Here is a 6,208-nt window from a genome sequence, read left to right on the forward strand (position 1 = left end):
CATGGATAGAAGCGTGTCATGTGTCTGATACCAGCAGATGTCGTCAAACCGGAAATGGCATCCAGAGATGACGTCGGGAAACTGGAAGTGTCGACTGAATAAGAAAACACTGACGAGGTAGTGTTCCCACAACGTCTCCATTATGACGCCACTTAGAGATTCGGCGTGTAGTACGCACAGAAACGGCTAGGCATAGTTACAGCGCTGCACCACCGGGAAGACAGGAGGGTATCATCATCTCTCCCTAACTCCGCGGGGAAGTGCCACCTGCTTCTGGATCGGATAGTAGAGTTCCGAATTCGTCGATCAAGTCATTAACTAAAGCCGCATGGGTAGCTTGCCGCACTGCGTGAGCCTGCAGCTTTGTGGAATCTGGTGCTTCATTCTTGTACAAAAAAGAGCAAAGCCGCTGTCTGCGTTCCCTGCCTATCTGCGGACAACAACCAGGCGCTGTGCGGGAGCTTTCTATCACTCCAGACCACTCGCCGCAAGCAGGCGCGTGGTGTCGCAACAAAGTCGTGCCGCGCCTGGTCGAAGCGGCGCCTCTCACTGCACGGTTAACAGAGCGCTCGCGCCGGTGTGCGAGCGGTTGTGGCGGAACGCGAAATACTGAAAGGAGGCGACCAGCTACCTTGTGTCTGTTCGCTATTCGGCGTCGCATGCCTTTGCTCCATAAAATCCACCATCATCGCCATCGTTTCCCGATGGTGTGTATTGAGGATGGCAGTAAGGTGATCTTGCTTAGTTGAGAATTTGAGCAGTAGCGCTCTTGCACGCAGTGACAGCTGAGGAGGTTTACTAAATAATTAACAGCTTTTAGAGTATTGGAGAGGATGCACTAGTGCTAAGCTCTAGGCACCAATAGATAAACGTGCGGGTAATGCGCATAATTGCGAAGTCACTCATTTGAACAGGCAGGTTAGCGGGATCTATTGGGTCGGCGCTAGAGTTCTTGTATTTAGGAATGGTGCTGATCTCCAGCTGAGTCCGCGATGAACGCCGCATAGCGTAAACAATGTGTCTTCTACATCGAGAGCTATTGTAGATTTGCAAAGCTAGGGATGTTTTATTGCACTTATCTGCAGTTTATTCATCAAGAAAGGACAGTGTAAATAAAAATCATTTATCAAAATAGTGTAAATTAAATATGCCTACAGTTCTCAGACGACAGAAGAGATAGGTGTCGGTGACACGCGATGTTTTTCTGTTGTTGTGGTTTCCTCTTACTGACTACAATGCCACGGCACCACCGTTTGGATCAGTGCAAAATGCAAAAGCATGCATATTCTAAAAACCCAAGGTAGCTATAAATAATTAACATTGTGCCCTCCCCTGCATTGCATCTTGTAGTGGTTTCCTTTACTTCAGTTTAAAAATCATCTAATAAATATTTGTGCCCAACAGTGTGGGAACTGTGTCATCGAGTACTTCAGCTGTTATTTGAATAAGACATTTTGGTACGAATGATTGCTTTTGCAGTGAGCATGTTTTACATTCATATGTAAAACTAGATGGTAGTTCTGCTTTGCAGCTTCAACAATTTTACATGTATGGAAGCGCAATATCCAGCTTGTTCGAAGGTTCCATGCACTTAAGCTTAGTCACTAAACACAGCGTTGATTAATGTACAGATGATGGCGTGCATCTCGTGCAGACGTGGTAACTACTCTCATCATGGGGTCTCGTGTGCTGGGGAACCGTGTTGCCAGATTCATCTTTGCTCACCTCTCAGCTGGACAGGTCACAAAGCTGGCTGGCCACACCAGGCTACTGAACGCTTAAATCAGGTGTCTACAGAGGCGCCGAGTGCTGTACGGCATTTTTTAAGAGGTTGGTTTGAAAATCAGCGCAACTTCAATTGTGCACCACAACTTATGCACCCACACTCAACTGCAGCACCGTAACAGCATTGGTGCATGGTTATTGTGGCACGAACATGAAGATTATAACACGGAGGAGGACACAGCACCGTTAAGATTCTACATGGCAGGCAGGAACCCTATGATCAGCCGCAAAGTGACAATCGCACTCACAGTAGTGGTTTTCATGTCTAGCTATGCCAAAGCAATCTATGTATACAGTTTCTCTGCTTCAAGTTTGATAGAATTCTGCTAGGAAGCTGTTGAAGTCATCATTTTGGTGCTCATTTTTAAGCAGGACCTTATATCTGGCTTTCAATTAATTGGTGGTGTGCATGACAACGAGTTCTGGGTTCTTTCGTGCTTCAGTTTATCCTGAGGCAGTAAGTAACCCAAACGCTTTCCTCCAAACATCGGCTGACTTGCTGTGTGTGCTTCGAAACGTGCTGTGGTGATCATGAAGAAATGCAGTTCCTTGGTGTCGTGTTTCCTTATTTATCTTGTTTGTACACGACGCACATTTTATTCGGAACTTCAGTGATTTGAAAGAAATAAAGGCACCAAAATGTATTTCTGCTACCACTTATAGTGCTGATTGGACATGCGTTCACTAGTGCTTCTCTGTTCACTTTTGTGTTTATGGAGAGGATCGTGGTCAACATGCGCAACATGCTCAACATACAGAGAGCATGTGCCTTTATGCTTCATGTCGTTATACACCTATTAATCATTTTCCTGTTGGAACAGTCAGGCAGCTCGCTCACAGCCATTGTCTTCTATATGAAAATGAACAGCCTTGGCAGAATTTCTACAGTGTCACCAAGCTCCAGGTATTTGAGCTTCAGAGGGGAACAATTCAAGAAATCGTCCCAATCCTAAAATATTTTAGCTGGAGCTAACTCAAATTATAAGTTTTCCAGTTCGACGCAACTTCTGTTTCAATGATCGAGGTACAAACTTCATTCTACTGCTGTAATTCAGTGCTTTCCAACTTAATGGGTATGATTTCCGTCACAATAATAGAACTTGTAATGGGGTCTTTTTTTCACCTGGGCTGTTAGTCGTGTATGAATGCAACTGAATATCACTGAATACCTGTGCTCCCAGTAACACTGTGTTAGATACCGCTTTCATTGATTCACTAATTTGAGCTTTCCGTCATGAAAATTGGGCATGCTGTTAGCGATTTTAAGTCAGATTCCAGACAACTTCCTTGCCCTCTACACTCTTTTTGTGACTGGACCACCACTATACTTGCTGCCATTTTCCAGTTAAGCAATTTTATAGTGCATGTACACAATCGTCATATGCTTATGTCAGATGCTTCTGTCGAAAAATTTGACGCCTTGGACAGGAGGCATATTGGTAAATATTAAATGTTGCACTAGGTAATAAACTAGTTAGGTTGCAAACATCTATACCAGGATATGTAAAAGACACTAATGAAATAAATTATGTCACCAATGTTGCCTTCGATAGAAATTGTGTATGGTTGTAAAGCACACGTCACTCCTCTTAGGAGTAGCAACTTGTTTTCCTTCCCAAAAAATCTCTCTCAGTGACTGTGATGTGTCCAAGATTTCCGTACCTTTATTGTCTGCTTGCTGTTCTCGCCCAATCGTTGCCATGTTAGGTCAACAGCCCAATGGCCGTTGCCATACCATACCCTAAAGCCCTCAGGCTATTATCTAATAGTACCGCATCGAAAACATTTTTTAATGTTGCAAAGAAAACACTTTTTCGCCACCCGGCTTGCTTTTCTTTGATATTTCACCTTGAGCTTGAAAATTTAATTGCCAGTACAGAAGCACAAGAAGCACATTTTTCAGGCGCCTAATATTTATCCATTTTTCAGCCTTTTCTGCCAATATGTTAGTAATGAATTGATTGTTTATTCGTGATTTTTATGACCTGCCACTTGTAAATTCAACGTCATGCTTGCTGGCCATGTTTACAATTGGTAGAAAGGCGCTAGAACTGCTAATAAAATGAGTGTACTTAGGGCGGGTAGTGAATGCAGGTCTGGTTGATGAGAGTGAATGAACTTGAATAAAAACAAAATGGAGGGCATCTGGCCGGTTGCCTTAGATCATGGAGACAGTTTACCAATATCCCTACAGAAAAAATGTAACAGTTTTATATTAGGGGTCCCGGTGGTGCAGAAACGTTGAGGCTAATGAAAAGAATGCTGTGTTAAAAGACAGGAGGAGGGAACAGTGTATCAGGGAGCAAACGTGGGTTAATGGCATCCTAGTCAAAATCAAGAAGAAGAAATGGACTTGGGGAGGGCATGAAATGCGAAGGCAAGATAATCGATGGTCGTAAAGGGTAAACTGTTGGATACCAAGAGAAGGAATGGGTAGAAACGGCTGGCATTAAGTTAGGTGGGCCGACGAGCTAATGAAGTTTCAGTGGGTAGGGTGACCGGAGCTCGCACAGGACAGGGTTAATTGGAGAGTTATCGGAGAGGTATTTTCCCGGCTTTGGGTAAAGTTAGGCTAATTATGATGAATCATGCTAAAAAGTTGACCTTGAATGTGCAAACACGACTGTGCATCCTAATTCATTTTTTTTTGTTCGCACAGCGAAGGACTGAAATCACCTTTTCTGCCAATGCAGGTCACAACTATAATCGTGGGCACTTCAGGCATTCGCTGTAAAATCTATGAGGTGAAGACAATCCGCCCCTCCCATAATACTGCAGTGTTTGTGTTGTGTAAAATTGTGTATGTAGTGTCGTGCATGCAATCTGTGCTTTTTGCATTGCTTTGGCATTATTCTGCTCCTGCTTGCCCAAATTTCAGTGCGTATGTGTTGCAGCAAAGAACATTTGAAGCATCATTAATGGAATGAATAAATAATAAACCGTTTAAATGGGCTGATTGAATGCAATTACTGATGAACATGAAGGAATTTCTTGGTGTTGGTTCGCATTTTGAAACTAGGGAAGGCTTACAATATCTATATAAGCTGCAGTAATCGGCCGTCAGTATTTTGTGTCATTACTGGACTTCAGTAGCAACTATAAAATTTTTCAACTACTGGGAACGAAGGCAAACATAAATGAGGCGCAATGCACGAAGACGCCACTCCTTAACAATGACGGCTGAAGACTTCACATGCTAACAATTTTCAAACATTTTTACTCTTTTTACGCTCCGATGCAACAGCGTAGGTTTATATAAGGGCTCTAGTATAAAGAGGTGATGGGGTTTCGTCTCATGCAACCAGCTGACGTTTACATCTTTTACCTTTTGAAGAAGTACCTCAGTTTCTTCCGTGGTGAGCTTCCCAGAGGAGGTTACGAAGGATTAATGTTATGTATTGTCGCATATGCTGGGTGGTCATTAAACAGCCGTCGTGAAGGGCTGCTGGCTGTGCTTTTGGTCATACAGGTATTCACATATGGGCCATCGCCATACATTATCAATAACTGTCTTCTTCTGAAATGCATCGGAAAACATTCTCTACCCTGCAGTCTTTTGTACACACTGCACTCACAGCTTCATTTTGTCGTGCTTGTCTTTCATATGGTCTGGTCGACAATTCATTAGGGCCTTTCACGGACCCCCTTAGCCCTTTACCCGGTGTTCTTCATTCGTGAACTGTCTTCCTCTCTGTTTTCTTCACCGAAACCAATCGCCATGAAAGCACAACTGTTCTTGAATGCTTCTGTCACACACAAGATTTTGCTTTGAGCAGTAGAAAGTTAGGGTCAATGTAATGTGTTCACCTTGTATCTTTACTCTCTGCCTCTAAGTCCCTCTCCTTCCCTGCGATGAGTACCATATGTGAAGATATTTTTTTCCAGCCGACCACTACACCTTTCCTACCTTAAACCTTTCTCTCTTACGGGGAATCTTGCTGCATTGAAAGGAGCTGCCTGGTTATGCTGTAGATGCTTAACAGTTGTCCTACAGCATAGGAATTGTAGTACTGTGCGTGAGAAATTTTGTTTCAGTTCTCACATTCAGGTGCGTACTTGCATCAGACGAGGTTGTAGCTGCCGATATGCTTATAGTAAATTTTATGTGCTCACGTCAAACAAAAGAAATGAGATTAAGAGCCTCTCCAAAGACTGAAAGCAAGTACCATGATTTGAATCAAATCTGAGGCTTGGGCACATCTCGTCTGGTCGGGACATAGGCTCAGGATCTTAAACGCAGATGACCTCGAACAAATTTTCAGGCGCTCAGTTCAGGCCAAGTGCGGCATCCAAATCAAATCTTGGCCACTTACACGACTGAATCCTTTAACAGACTGCATAACAGGGAAAACTGGTTGCGTAGGAAGCACGCTTCTATCTTTTGTATGAACGTGAGAAGCCTCCGCAACAAACATGTGGAAAT

The sequence above is a fragment of the Amblyomma americanum genome, chromosome 5 (assembly GCF_052857255.1).
Source record: "Amblyomma americanum isolate KBUSLIRL-KWMA chromosome 5, ASM5285725v1, whole genome shotgun sequence".
In the NCBI taxonomy this organism is placed as follows: Eukaryota; Metazoa; Arthropoda; class Arachnida; order Ixodida; family Ixodidae; genus Amblyomma; species Amblyomma americanum.